At 30.7% G+C, this 15987-nt stretch overlaps 1 protein-coding gene across 1 annotated transcript in view; it reads right to left on the bottom strand.

Moving 5' to 3' along the window:
• Positions 1-15987, bottom strand: part of LOC118748384 (fasciclin-2-like) — a 294950-nt gene that overhangs the window by 191324 nt on the left and 87639 nt on the right. The window lies entirely within an intron of this gene.

Genomic DNA, 15987 nt, shown 5'->3' with positions numbered 1-15987 from the left:
TTCGAAATTAAGTTTTATTTCCTTAGAATTTTGCCGTAGTGCGGTAAAGAAATGCTTTAATTTTTTATATAAACATGCTATAAATACATTGGAAATACATTGAAAATGTGCTTAGATTGGGCGATTTTAATCCGCAGCTGATATCGGGCGTTCGTCAACCAAACTCTGAGATAGGGCGTTTTTCAATAAAATTCGGAAGTAGGGCGTTCTTGAAAAGCGTTTTCGAACTGGCTGCCGAGATAGGCCGATCTTCCACTCAGGCACCGATATGAAGATTTCGTTGTCGATTACACAAAAAATAATTGCGGCAAAATTTCAGTCCTCTATTTTCATTTTTCAGTTGGCGCTTGCAAAAATAATTATTTTCAATGAAAAAAGTTGTTACCGCTATTTTTTTTTAACCAAAAAATTATATATAACAACAATTTTAGTTTAATAAGCCCAATTTTGAAGTAGATAGGACTTACCATTGATTTTTGGCAATTTTGCTTTTGTTGAGGGTGTCAGTAATTTTCTTTCATGCAAAGCGTGTTCGACGACTTGTTTATATGGAAAAAAGTGAACGAAAGCTTTCACAAAAAAAATCCGAAAGCTCAGCTACTTCAACCATGCACTTACTATACTAGAATTGAATGGGCTATAAGGTTGTTTTATTTTATTTGTTATATTTAATTGTTTATTAAAAAAAATGGGGAAACAAATTTTTTCATTGAAAATCTTATTTTAGCGAGTGCTAACTGAAAAATGAAATTAGAGTGCTGAAATTTATCAAAATTATTTTTTGTGACCGACAACGAAATTTACATATGTGACCAAAAAAAAACATTAATTTTATTTGACCCACTCTAATGTGTATGTATACATTTACATGTGTATATACATAGCCATTTTTTGTTAATTGCCTTTGTTATTTGATATTATGCGCAACCATTTTTCTCTACCATCTATTTATTATTGTCAATTTTATACAATTTTAATTGATTGATTTTCTCTTTTTGTTAAACTCTACATTGTTGGTTAACATTTAATTGCTCAAGCAACTATTTTCCAACTTTTGTTGCAGCAATAGCATCAATCAGCAGCATATGTGCCACATATATATGTAAACTTACATTTGAATTTTTGAATTTCCCATTTTTGGTGAGCATTCACATTTCAATTGGCGATGATGGTAGATAAAAAGTATGATTTTATGGAATTTTTCCAACTTACAAAGACAACATCGCCACATGCGCTTAGCTGAAATATGGCATACATTTAGGGGCTTACACAAGGCACTAATAATTTTATCATAAATATAAAATTGCGAATTATTTAATTTCTAGTAAACGTTTCAGGATCTTAAAATTGACGTATTATCCAACTAAAGTGCCGAATAAAACATGAAACATCACGCATGTTTGCGAAAATTTCCCGAATGGTATGTAGGTAAGGAAATTTCAGGAATAACAAAAAGAGCTCTGAAAGAAATTTTATGAAAATCTCGAAAACTATCGCAAAAAGCAAAAGAGTTACAAAAGGGATTGTAGAAGAATTGCTATTTAATTTTTATTTAATTAAACTTTTTTAAGGTAAAAAAAATGCCGAATAAAACACGAATCGTTATATATTTTGAAAAGTTCGAAAAAACCATAAAAATACCGAGGACAATCTCCAAAAAGCGCCACAAAACTCAAAATATTCTAAAGTACCACATTTTTATTGAAATTTTTAGGCGATTTTCTTCAAAGTATTAAAAGTCAAAAATTTTAAAGTACAAAAACATGTTCTACAGTGTGAGAGGACTGTTATGGCACCTTTCCAAAAGCGTAACGAAACTAATAAGTCTGCTATAATTATTTGTTGCGAAATATGATACATGATTGTGATTCACAAGTTGTCATACGGCCTATAAATCACTCAAATACATTTTTAACATTTATAAAATTGACAACATAACTACAATTTGACTAGCTATGGTATTTTGTGAATTATCCGAGTGACAAGACTTCCGTGAAAATCTTAAAAGCTAAAGAATTTGGGTTTTTACTAACTGCATTAAATATACAAATATTTTTCCCAATAAAGCTATTTGCCTCTATGCTTTATTAAAATTTAACTATACTCGTGATTGAGGTTCCAGGCATTGGACAGTGTTGTAGTCACACAGCACAGGAAATGCGAAAATTTGTTGAAGTCAATTTTTTTCGAGCTCACCTGAAAATAAAAGAAAAAATGCAAACAATTAGTACTCACATTCATACATATATTCAAATATTTTATAAAAATGGCATACAGGCATATGCATGTATTTTATATATTTTGTATAAAAAAAATACCATTGTAGTAGATTCAACAAGTTACAGCGGATGTAAACTTACACACAGTAAAGTATTTTTTTTTTAATAAACTTAAATATTTTAGAGTGAGTGCGATAAAAAAATAATGTAAAAAATATTTGTGAAAAAATAATAAAAGCTCGTTAATGACAACAAAAGCGGCAAATATTTGGCTCACTGCTCTTTGCACTTCCGCCAATGGGCCGCCAGCGCGCCACATATTCCAATCGCCGCAGCCTTAGTCACTGCACCCATTCGAGCGTATAATTGTGTGCCTAAATGCAGCATTTAAAACGGTGATTTGACAGGTGTCTTACAGCCAGTCAACCAACGAAGCAAACAACCAGCCATTGAAGCAGTGCAGCAAAGTGCACAAAAGACCGCTTGTTGTGTGACTAACAACGCTCATTTGACCACGAACCGGATCAATCGGCGAAGTACGTGCGCTTTGAGTGTCGATGCAATAGTTGGGCCTGAGCGAACTAACGAACGATTGAGCACTAATTGCCGGAAGTGCGCTTGCGTAGCGCTACTCAAATTGCGTAGTGAGAGTTTTTTCAACAACTTTTTGCTTTGATTTGTTTTTAAGGTGCACATTTGTGAGATAGCTGAAAAGTGGAAAATAGTTAGGCAGTTATGGTTTTGTGGAAATAAAAATTTTTAAATAAAAATAATAGCAAATTTTGCTTATCAACAACAAGCGACTATAAAAGCATAGGACAATGGTTGCTTCATCGCATACAAAAAAACGCTAATAACTACGACAAATATTTTTGTATAAAATTTTAATGACAAAAAATTGTAATTTGAATTCTTTATGCGGCAAAAAATTATATATGTACTACGTTTTAGATGTGTTGAAAAAAGATTTGCCACAAAGCAAAATGCGGATGCCACAAATTTGTTGTACTGTACATATGTGCATATATGTTACAAATAGCTTATTACAACTTTTTCGAATAAAATTTTGTTTCATCAAATTATTTTAAGCGGAAGTCACAATTATTATTTGACAAAGCATTGTGAAAAAAATTTTACAGTCCCTTTGCAACAAAAATTTTAAATGTGGAGAATTTTAATGGCAAACAATTTGAGTGCAAAAAAAATATCTATTTACTTTTTACATGTTTCATAAAAAAAAAATTAAATGGGAAAAACTTTTGAATGCGAAAACAGTCGATAAAGCAAATATCTCAACTTCACAAATTTTTGTTTAATAAGAAAAAAATTTAGGGATGGAATTATGTAATTTTCACTTTATAAAACGATTTGTGTCAATAGAATATTAATTGAAAAAAAATTTCAATTGTAAAAAATTTCAAAAAAATTGTTCACTTAGCTAATTAGCTTCAAAATTTGGCAATAAATAAATTAGCTTACACTACAAAATTTAAATAGAAAAGATTGTATGCGAAAATAAATATAAACATCTCTATATTTGAATTGTAATTAGAATAATAAGTTATTTGCAAAAAAAAATAAATATTAAATATAGTTAAGTTTAAAACTGTTTTCGCTGTGAATGCAAACCGTGAGACTTTTCGAATTGTGTTTTTGGTACCTTTGTATAAAAAAAATTGATCATTTAAATTTATTTTTTAAAAATTATTTTTACAATACTTAATGAGTAGAAATTTTGTGAAGTGGGCCACCAATTTTTCGAAGGTCGAGCTGGTTTTGTGCAATTATCTGTTTATGCTTCACAACTATGAAAGAAAAATATAAGTTGTACATTCTTTCGATATTCGAATTATTTTGGAAGTTATAGCTATTAACTTTTTTCGAAATTTTTTAGATTTTATTTGTTTTCTCGCGATTTTTAATACCGATTCCGCTTAAATCGTTAGCAGTTAAGAATAATGATGTTTTCTTCCAATTTTTTATTTTTTATTTAGTCATAAATTTTTTTTTTATGAAAGTTATATATATTTTTTTTAATATTGCTGACACCTCAATGGCTCTAAAATCGCGTTTTGGGCTAATATCATTGTACGTTCTATTAACAATTATTTGCAGAAAAAAATTTGCGGGATGCATCGAGACGAAATGTATTAACGTTTTTCTCTTCATGCCCAATGTATTATGTATGGAAAACGTTTGCTGTAGATATCTATTTCGCGTGAGTTTTTCAACAAGTATCGATTGACAGCGAGTCTAGCGGGCTTACGATGTGAGTATCGCAATAAGGTATTTATGAAAAAAGTTGGTTTTATGAAAAAACGCTTAAATGTAGAAAAATGTACCATAAAAAAATTCACTGTTAAATATTAATTAAAAATATATATTATTTATAAAAAATAGTTGTAAAAGGGGTAGTAACCCTATATACACTTTGTGTATATGTTTGTGAAAATATTGATTGGAAACAGCTATAATTGTAAGCTTTAAAATAAAAATGAATGCGAAAGTATACCATTTTAGAGAAAATAAATAATTTGCGCGTTTAATTGAAATTGTTAAACTTTATTATACATGTATTTTGATTGTAAATTTTCATTTCATATATTGTATATGTATTTCGTAATTTTATTTGCAAAGCTTTTGTAATTAATGTATTAGAAAATTTTAATGGTACATTTTTTAATTCTTTTGTAAAGTATTTTAGTTTTAGTTGTATATTATTTATAAACAAAACGACTATTTTAACAATGTTTTTAACGTAAATTAGTTATAGTAGTGCAAACATTTCGGGAAAGCTTTTGTTTGTGAAAAATATTTTATTCGTGAAAACACTTCAATGAAAAAAATGATGCAAAAAATTCTGAATTCAGAGAGTAAATTTTAATAGCGGAAATATTTTAATTGCACAAAAATGCAAAGGGATGAAAAAAGACTATCTCGGGAAAAAATGCTTTTTTTTTAATTTAAAATGTTTTTTTAAAAAATTTTGATTGAATTTTTTAAGTTCCTTATTTTAATCTTGAAATTCATGATATCCCGTATATATATGTGTGTATATATACATATATACATTTTAAAAGTGTTTTTTTTTTTTATAGATAACGATATTCAGTTGTTAAAAACGTTTTTGTAAAAATTTTGTATTCACAAAAGGAAAAAAATGCATGATAAAATACAAAAAATATTGCGAAAATTTCAAACGTAAACTTTTACTAACTTACTTTATAAATAGGGTATTTTTTAATTTTTAATTGTATGAAAATTGTTTGATTGTAAAACAATTCGGTAGATTAAAGAAATGCTTTATATTTTAAAGAGACTTTATCTTAAAGAAATCTTTTAAAAAAAATCTGATTGTAATTGAGGTGGAAAATTTTTTATTTGTTATTTTTGTAATTGCTGAATGTAAAATTTTTAACCGACTTCACAAAAAGGAGAAGGTTATCAAATCGTCGGAATATTTTTTTTAAATATATGTTACCCCATAGTTTTTGACCACGTTAACCGATTTCAATGAGTTTTTTTTTAGATGGAAGATGCTACGTCACAGGTGGTCCCATCTTAATTTGGTTTAAATCTGATCATCGGAACTTGAAGAAATTAACGATAATTTTAAATTTGTATATGAGAATTTAAGTTTTAAGGTTTGGTTTTTTGCCTAAAAATTACTTGACAATACTCAAAAAAAAAAAGCTAATTATACTTTGAAACCACAAACCGTGCTGGGTGGTAATGTTATGAAAACTCAGAAATTGAATATACACTTATGTGCTAAAAATAATGAAAGAAAGAAAAATATTACACAACAAAACAAATGTAATATTAGTGAGCAGGTAATAATAAAAATTCACAAAAATGTAGAAATTTCTTCTCCTTCCTACAAAATTATGCAGCAAAATGAACCCGGGTACATTATAAGTGGAGAAATGGCAAAAGTTATCAGTATTTAAGTGTATGTGTGTATGTGTGCTCAAAGCATTTACAGTGAAATTATATTGCATTTCATTTTTCACTCATTCATTCATGCACTCAGTGTTGCATTAAAATTTCATCATCGTCATTATGTACACAGTCCAACAAAAAAAGAAAAAAAAATTGTATCTTTATATCTAAAATATGTACTACCTATGCGAATTGATATGAAATTGCCTGATTACAAGTTGAGCGGTATTTGAATTGCCGTGCATAAATACATACGTACATAGATACATACAATGTTATGCCACACTCAAAAACTTACTATGCAGCTATACAGTGCATGCAATAAGTATGCAAACATCGGTTATGTCTAACTCAATTATCTTATTTTTTTTTTTAACTTTCTGTTTTTTGTTTTTGTTTCTCGCGCGCTTAAAAGTCATGCGATGCGCAAGTTTCGCTTTTCATCGGTGCTTTTATTAAAAGTTTTTACTATTTTTTTTTTATCTTACATTTTTTATGCAACGGCAAATGCAATTTAGCCTCACTTTCCTCCCCTTTAATGTGGGATTTTTGCATATCATTTTCGTAGTTAGGCAGTTATGAGTCCACTTGGGAGGAGGGTAGTTAATTGAAGTAAACTACTAGCTGTGCAATGCTGTTGCTTATTATGCGAAATTACTTTTTTTCTGTTGATTATTTTTTTGCATTTTACTTTTTCCGCGATTTCATTGCCCATCATTATTTTGTGCGAAAGTGCATAATGAGTGTGTATTGGTAGGCATTAACAAATTTTAATTTTTTGTTTGCGTTAAAATTTGCGTGGTTGACTCTTTGATTGCATGTGTGGGTGGTTGGGTTCATGTTGATAGTTGCGTTGAAAGTTAGGAAAGTTGTATGCTTTCAGCTGAAGGATGATTAAAATCAACTTTTAATTTGAATAAATGATTTAGTTTAAAAAAGTATAAACGTTCGCATAGTTGGTTGAGGAATGTGTGTCATTAATGAAATGTAGATTTATTGAAAACGCGGGGTATGTATCTGTTTTTTGTAAATTTTTCTTCAAGTACTTTAGATTTACACATTGTATAAGTATGTAAGTTGACTGAACTTTTTGAATAATCACATAAAATTAGTTTAAGGTTTTCAGTAGCACTCAATGAAAGATTAGACTTGCATTTGCTGTATTTCAAGGAGCAAACCTGCCAAAACAGATTTTGAAAGAGTGGAAGTTCTAACTGATTTATTTTCAAGTAAATTTTTTTAGTTATAAAAATAATTATATAAAATTTCTTGTCGAACAAATTTTGGGATTTTTAAGTTTAAATGTCTTTTATAGAAAAAGGGGTTTTTGTGAAAGAGTTTTAGATGTGAACTTTAAAAAATAAATGGTTAAGTTTTAGAAATGTTACAAAACTTTAATTGTAATAATTTCAATTTACATGTAAATTTTTTTAATTTTCATTGTAACGTTTTCTTAAATAGGACAACTTTTTAAAAATATATTTCAATCTAAAAGAGTTTTAATTGTAAAAGCCATTTGTGCAATTTTTTTGATAGAAAAAATAGACCTTTTTTTGAAAAATATTTTATATTTAAAAATTTTTCATCAAAAAGAAATTTATCAGAAAAAAATATGATATCGTCACATTTCGCTTGAAAAAAATTTAATTGCACAATAAATTCGAATTAATCATTTCAACTGTCAAATAGTGGGGCATAAAAAAATTTATTACCAAGTTAAAGATTTTCATACATTTTTTATAATAACACAAAGTGTTTTAAATATATTTTTTATGTTATAAAAGTTCTAATTAGAAAAAACATGTACAATTTTTTAAGTTAAAAAATGCGCTTTTAATCTTCGTTTAATTAAAAAAAAAATTCGTTAAAAAAATTACTTCCGTAATATTTTCTTTTACGAAATGTCAAAAATTATTATAAGATTACCATTTTCGAAGCTCAAAAAGTTAAGTTCTAGAATTATCATATGTATGTAAGAAAAATTATATAAGAAAATTCACTTCCGAAAAAATCAAACACAAAAAAATATTTCATTAGAAGAAATGCTGTTGCGCAAAAAATGTTAACTTAAAACAATGAAAGGTTCTTAAATGCTCGCAACTATTGCTGAATTGTCAAATTTTATATGAAATTTTTTTGAAGAAAATATTTTCTTTTACGAAATATTAAAAATTAATACAAGATTTTATTTATAAGCTCAACGTTTTTGAAGTTCAAGAAGTTTAATTCTGGAATTTTAAAATCTGAAAAATTTCGTTTGAAAAAACAATTCCTTTCCGAAGAATTTAATACAAGAAAATATTTCATTAGAAAAAATTCTTAGATTTGTAAAAAAATTTCCTGCGCCAAAGGCGAAATTCTAAAAGGCTCGCAACTATTGCTGCATTGCCAAATTTTATATGACTTTTTTTTGGAAAGAAATATTTTCTTTACGAAACTATTGTCCACAAGAGTTTTTTTTAAAAGGTAAACATTTTTGAAGTTCAAAACGTTAAGTTTTAGATATTAAAAAATTCTTAATTTGAAAATTTAAATTAAAAAATATTTTATTTCTGATTTTATTTGTAATTATTCAAATTTTTTCATTTTTTATTTAAAAGCAAAATCAAGTTTACAAAGAAGGCATTTTTAATTTGAAGTTTTGTTGTAACATTTTACAAGCGTTTATTTTTAATTTATAAATAGGAAAAATTTAATTGCAGAAAAAATTTAGGTGTAAGAAATTTTGTATTGTCGTCAATTATGCATTTGTGCTGTTATCTAACTCTGAAAAGTGTTATCTGATTTTTGAGAATTGCTTAATTTTTTAAAAATTCGGATAAACTTACAAATTTGATTTCTCTCTATCTTTTTATTCTATTAAAAAATATTCTACTAAAAAATATAAGTTAATGCATATTTGTTTATTTATATATTGTGGTTGATTACTAAGCAACATGTGTATAAGGAATATTAGTAGATTTTTGTCTGCGCTCTAAATTTTCTTTGGAGATAGTTAGCAGGTTTATAATCTAAGATGACGATATATTAATTAAAAAAATCTCCAGCTTCCGGGTTATTGGAATTCTAATTGAGAATTTAATTTTTTCCTTGACTAATGGAAATGTCGACTAACTTTCTCAACTTAACATTTGAGGCTATCGCACTTAAGCTTTCGTTTTAATTAGATACTGCTACTCCGTTCATCTCTATCTATTTGCAACATGGAGAACTGTTTTGGAGCATAGAACTTTATAAATGCATGTACATATGTACATACATATGTATATACATACGTACTTTTTACAAATATACATACATATAAACTACATGTTTTTACGCCAGTTACAAATACAAACATACAAAAGTGCAGCAATGCAATGTCATTAGAATTAATTAAAGTAAAAACAAATTTGTATGAACATTGTATACGCGCTTATGTGCATACGTGCATAGATATGTATATGTATTTACTTCACAGACACTCTAAAAATAACGCATCATAGCCATACTTACACATAAGTACATGCATGCATATGTACATCCTTATGTACATATAAATCAACTCTGACAAGCCGACACAGATGTGCAACCAACAAGCAGCAAGCGATGCAGCCAGTCTCCAAACCATCGATCATGTGATGATCAAGCGAAAAGCGAGTTGACTGGCTGAGAGGGTTTCACATCATTTCCCAAGCATTTAAAAATACATATCTGGTTTTTAGAGACCGTGGAGAAGTTAGTTTTTTTTAAATTGTGTGGCATTTATTAAACAGAAATGTACTGTTATACATTATGCATTAACACGTTTTACAAATTGGGGTATAATGACACTGAAAGGCTGTTAAGCTCGTTGTTGGCGGCACATACATACATATGTATGTATGGGGATACCGTAAAATTTTTTTACAACAAAAAGTACCTCATAAGGAAGCATATGCCACAAAAATTACTCTGTTATTAGGAATAAATAAATAAATTATGAAATCTAGCGCGATTTGTATTTGAAGTATAAACACATATACCTTGTGCTTATCATTACTATACGACACTCACATTTTGACAAGATTTGACTATTTATTTTATTGTTTTTTAATTTTAATAATTTTTTTATAACATTATAGTTTATTTTTCGATAAAAACCATATAGATACAAGTTTCATTGTCTGTGCAATATTAAAAAACAAATCAAGCAACTTTCGTAAAAATTTTGAGCTTTATAATTATATTCCGTAGCAAGATTTTAGGTAGACAGTTTTGTAGCAAATTTAATTTTAATACTATAAAGGGCAAGTTTGAAAAATGTGGGACTTGCCGTTGATTTTTAGCAATTTTTTTTGTTGACACTGCCAGTCATTCCATACAATGTATGTTCGTCGATTTTTTTGTTACAGAATATACTATATTTTTTATAAAAAATAATTAAAATTCAAAAATTTTAAGACAAAAAGGTTAAATCTTGTCAATTTGTAAGTGTCGTAAAGTTATGGTAAGCACTATATGTTCGACGATTTTTTATATGGAGAAAATGAGCAACATCTTCAACAAAAAAATTGCCAAAAATCAACGGTAAAGGCGGGTTCACCGTTCGTGTCCGGACAACTTTTTATTTGCTCTCAAAACATTTTTGCCGGAGAGGGTGCTGAAGTAGTAAACAAAGTTCACTCTAAAGTTAGTTGCAGGTTTTTTGACAGATATTCCATCAAAAAATGCAAATAACTTACGTGTTGGCTTTATTACTTACTGACTTATTGACTATTACACTATACTAACTATTAAGCAAGCGCGATATTTGTTGCAATGGTCCGATGAGCCAAACGAACAAACCTCATGTGGTAGTATGGGTACTTAACCCGATGGCTGAACAGTTGAGTACCCAACGAAAACTTCGACAAGTTTCGTTAAATGAATATCGAAATTTTTTGTCAAAGGTCGTGAAAAGAATCCCTAAGTCCCTCGAAATTTCGGTAGGTTTCAACGAGTTTCTCAAGTCCTTGAATTTTGATCAAAATCTGGGCTTACTTAGCCAATGTGGATATTAAATTAATTTTTTCGCTCAACTATGAAAATAGTTATTCAAGAATTAAAACTTCATACCTGAACAATTAGTGATTATATAGGTCCGATTTAGTCGGTTTAGCTAATGAGTAATATGTTATAAAAACGCGGCCTGGTACCCAATTTGCTATATCTTAAAATGAGGGACTAGTTTGGATTCAAACTGACTGGGGATCGACTCAGCTTATCCTTATTGTCAGCACCCGTATCTGTGTTTTTCTTCTTGTACTTCCATCGGACGAAAGTTTAACACCATTTTATCTTCATGAAAGGTTATAAAAAGCTAATGATTTCGAAACAGCAAGCTGATTTTATAGCCTTATACTGTATATTCGTACTGATATATCTATAGATATGCCGATCTCAGATTTAGACAGTGACGAGCTTGCGTTGCTTAATAGCTAAAGAGCATAACATGAAAAAGCTCGTATCAGCGTAGAAGCTATAGGGCAGATTTCTTAGAGCCCAGACACTAGAGTGTCATTTTTCGACACGCTTTGACAATGAAGATCGCATAGTACCCAAAGCAGTTTGTAGAAAATTCTACCAAGAGCAACAAACCTATTTTCTCTCTGGGAAGATGCTCGGCTCGAGAGAGGACTTCTCTATTTACTGACAAGTGCCCTGCTCTTCGGCATTACAGTTTAAATTTTTTAGAAATGGGGACTGTAACAATTCTTTCCTCATTCACATTCGATTTCTTTAGTTTAGTGTTATGTAAGGACCGTAAGCGCGCGCTAGTTCAAATTAATTGATACAAAAAGAAAGAGGCTTATAAAAATTAACATTAAGAAGAGCTGCGAGAAAAAAATAAGTAAATTCAATAAATTCTGTAGCAAAATATGCAGCACTCAGCAACGCAGAGGGGAAGCTATGTATGCTAGGACTCACGGAGACACACCGTTTTGGCTAAGTATGTATTTGTCCCTTTTGACGCTTTTTATTGCTAAACATTATCAATTATGTTTATTACAAAAACCTACGTCTCGCCGGGAGAAAGGACAAAAATAATGACACACAGGATATTTTACTTTAAAAGGGACAACAAAACAACAGAAAAAAACAACGAGATGAATGTATATGTATGTAGTTGGTGGCTTCCTGGCTGAAGTGTGCATGTATGTGAGTGTCCTACTTAAGTCGTACAGGATTTTCTGGGAGTATGTCTTTATTTTGGTGGCTGCTGGGTGGCTTACATTTTCTGCTTATGCTATTTTTGTTTTCTTGTTTTTTATGCGACTGACAAATGTACGTATGCATGTAATCCCTCCTAAGCAAACATTAGCATGCAGCAACAGTCTTCTAAGAACACCCAAGCCTCGGCGGAAAGTAGCGATTATGAATGGTGTTTGTGGTGTGCCGCCAAATGGGAGCTCACTAGCTTGCTGGGGTTGCGCTACTAATCCGCGTCATACACTTCTGCTCAACAATAGCATGCAAGCGAACGCTATGAAAAATTAATAAACACTTTGCCCATTTCCTTAGTGTCAGTAACTGTAAATTTCTTGCTATATTCCCTGCTTGCTGCTGTGCCCCATGCGCCTCTCGAGCAAACTTCATTTGCAATTATTTTGTGTTTGCCACAGCAAATTGCGAACTTCCACTATGCGCTCTTGTAAAGTCAACTTGAATGAAGTGCACTCTGCGCGCCCTGCGCATATAGCGCATGTGTGTGCGTACGCTCAACAAATTGTTGCACGTGCCGCTCGTTGCTGTAGCAAATTATTATTATTTTTATTATAGCATAACTTTTATTATTTTTATTGTTGTGCGATTCGCACGCGCACACTCTTTCAATTGTCTTTGCAATTATTTTTAGTTGCACTTTTTTTTTTGTTTTGCTTATTTTACGCAACATAATTGTAACATACTTCCGCTTTGCAGCTCTAGCACCCCAAAATGTTTTGAATTATTTAAACACCCTCACGCTCACCTCACACCCATTTTCCTACAACCAGCGTCTTCCAGCTTTTGCTTGACATTGCACTTGGCTGCCTCCTTGCGTATTTTTAAAGCAACACTTTTCGTTTAGCTATGTATGACTCCTCTCACCACTCTGCTCCACTCCAGCTTTCGCTCACTTGTTTGGCCCCTTCTAATTTTACAAATTTTTCGTCTATTTTAAAATATTTCGCATCACACGTCTCAGACATGAGTTGCAAGTGTGCACGTTACTTTCAAGTGAAACTAAATTATGCGCATCCACTTGACTGCCACAAAAGTCTACTCACATGCATACTTATTTACATATGTACATATGTATGTATTAATGGAGGTATTTATGAATACATATAGTATGTACTCCTCTCCACCATTGTAGCCTTTTGTTTTTTGCTGTTGCAATTTTTATTTTTAGCCAAGTTTTAATCTCGCTTAGCGAAAGGGGAAAGGCCAGTCAAACGAGTTTTCGCCGCTGTGTATATATCGCGGCACTGTCATGTTGCATGATTTTTGAACATACTCGCGCAGCTGGTGGTGGCAACATTAAATATACATCTTTGCGAAAAATAAAAAAAAATTTCAGTTCAGGTCTCGGATTCAATCAGTTTTCAAAGGATGAATCAAGGATAAAAAAGAATGTCAAACGCGAATGAAATGGAGTCTTCAGCGGCTCTTAACCCTTTCAGGGCCAAAGGAAACATGTTTCCCAAAAAGTTGTTTTACTATTTATAAGGACTTCGTGTGCAATTTTAGTAGTTTCATACTTTTTTCTTTTCTAGAGAAATTAGAAAAAAGCTAAAAAAAAATTTTTTTTCGGGGGGAAAATAATTTTTACAAAAGAGAACATAATGAACTACCTGTTTTTTTTTAGGAAAAACAGTATTTTCAGCCAGACTTGAAATAATGTGCGAAACCTTAGAAACAAAGATGTTTCGGAGAATAAAAAAACTGCCCTATTTCTTTCGAAAAATATTTTTGGAAATAAAAATTTTAAAAATAATAAGACCCAAATTTATAAAAAATAATTAAGACTTTAACGGCTTCATAAATCGAAAATTTTTATGAAAATGGCACTTTAAGCCTATTATATTTTTTATGAATTAGGCTATAAGTGTTTAGTATTAAAATCTTGGGTGTTAAATTGTTTCCAAAAAAAAATTATGTAGGTAAAAATAAGAAAAAAGGTCTACAAGAATTATAAAAATATGTACTCTTACGTAGAAGAAATATTATTTTTGTGCAAAAAATGGTTTTTAGGGAAAAAAATATTTTTGGAAAATATACTTTGGAAAAAATATTTCTGAGAAAAAAATTTAAAAACACCTAAAAAATGTTCGAAAAATTTTTGAGATTAACGTAAATTTTTTTGGAATAAAAACGCTAAAAAAATAGTTTTTACTTGAAATTAATGAAAAGTTTAGGATAGCATTATTTTCATTACATACATTGGTTTTTTTATATAAGATTTCTTTTACTTACACCTCGGTTAATCACATTTTACAATTCATATCATGTTTTTCTAACTACAGGCCTAAAAGGGTTAATAATAGCACACTGTCAAGGATGGGAGTCCAAATAAAATCAAGTAGGCTTACTGGTGAACTGAAGCAATAAATGACTTGGAAACTAAGCATATTCTCGAAGCGCTCCTTTACAAAAGACGGAGATCCTCTACAAAAAACGACTTGTCAGATATAGCACCGAACATTGAGCGGTAACATGGGAGAAGAGATTCGTAGAAGCACGAAGGCGTCCTTTAAGTCACATTTTTTGAAGCAAACGCAAATTTGTGTGAAGACGCTTATCCGATAGTGGTTGCTCGAATTAAATACCCATCACGGGAAAAAATGACATGTGCTTCTTAATTCAATAACAGCAGTCTTTCCGTATGTTCCAGAGAGTAAACGATTTATTAAAGCAATGGTGAGTATTGTGGAGTTCTATTTCTGGGCCGAGATTTGGTTGATATCAAGGTCCTGATCACATACTCAAAGCCTTAAAAATCACACTTGTAGAAAACTGATGTCTCCTGATGCATGAAAACTCCAAAAATTAATCTTGTTGCCAACATCAAAATAGTCTCCGTAAAAGGCAGGGCCATAAAATCTATATAACTACTACTATTAACTACTAGTAAATCGTATTGCTGCTGTCGGAGGGCAACAAGTCGAAACGAAGATTGAAGCAAAACTTTGCCATAGCTGCATAGGACATAAGAAACACTTTTAAAAGGTCCAAACTCTTGAGACAGTGAGGAATGGCCAAACCTAGCGCAAAGAGGATGGCAGTGTTGCAAAGAAAGCATTGGGATGGACTCCCCTAATCGGCAGAGGTAGACCTCTTGGCAGACCGCGCAAAACGGAATGATGCGCTAATCGACTCCTGGAAAGAACTAAAGCCAACTATTCAACACTATTAGGAGGCTTAGCTAGCCGAATGCTGACCCTATTATTAAAAAACAAAAAATGATGTTGTAGAGGGTGGTCATCGAACTCAGGACCTATGGAATTGTAATGCGCATCCCTAAGCATTCGGCTATGGCGGCAAATGAATTATTTCTTTTCCATTCTATTTGCTGCACTAAACAAATATTTGCTAAAGAAACCTTTCACGCGACGCATTTATGCAGCTCAGTTTTAATAGCCTCATTGCACATTCCATTAAGCAAACAAATATCTAGCTACAAAATTAATCTTCCAAATGGTTTCTTGCACTTATTTGACTGCGGCACAGCTGTCTGAACTGAATATTTGCTGAAGAAACCACCCACCCAAGGCATTTGTTCATAACTATCACTTTTACTAAGATGTGCGTTCCGAAATGTATCACTTAAGCGCCACCCTTTTTT

Source organism: Rhagoletis pomonella, unplaced genomic scaffold, assembly GCF_013731165.1.
Source record: "Rhagoletis pomonella isolate Grant_MI unplaced genomic scaffold, Rhpom_1.0 Rhpom_scaffold_00013, whole genome shotgun sequence".
Lineage (NCBI taxonomy): Eukaryota > Metazoa > Arthropoda > Insecta > Diptera > Tephritidae > Rhagoletis > Rhagoletis pomonella.
The sequence above is the reverse complement of the archived record's forward strand: the minus strand, read 5'-3'. Positions and strand labels throughout refer to the sequence as shown.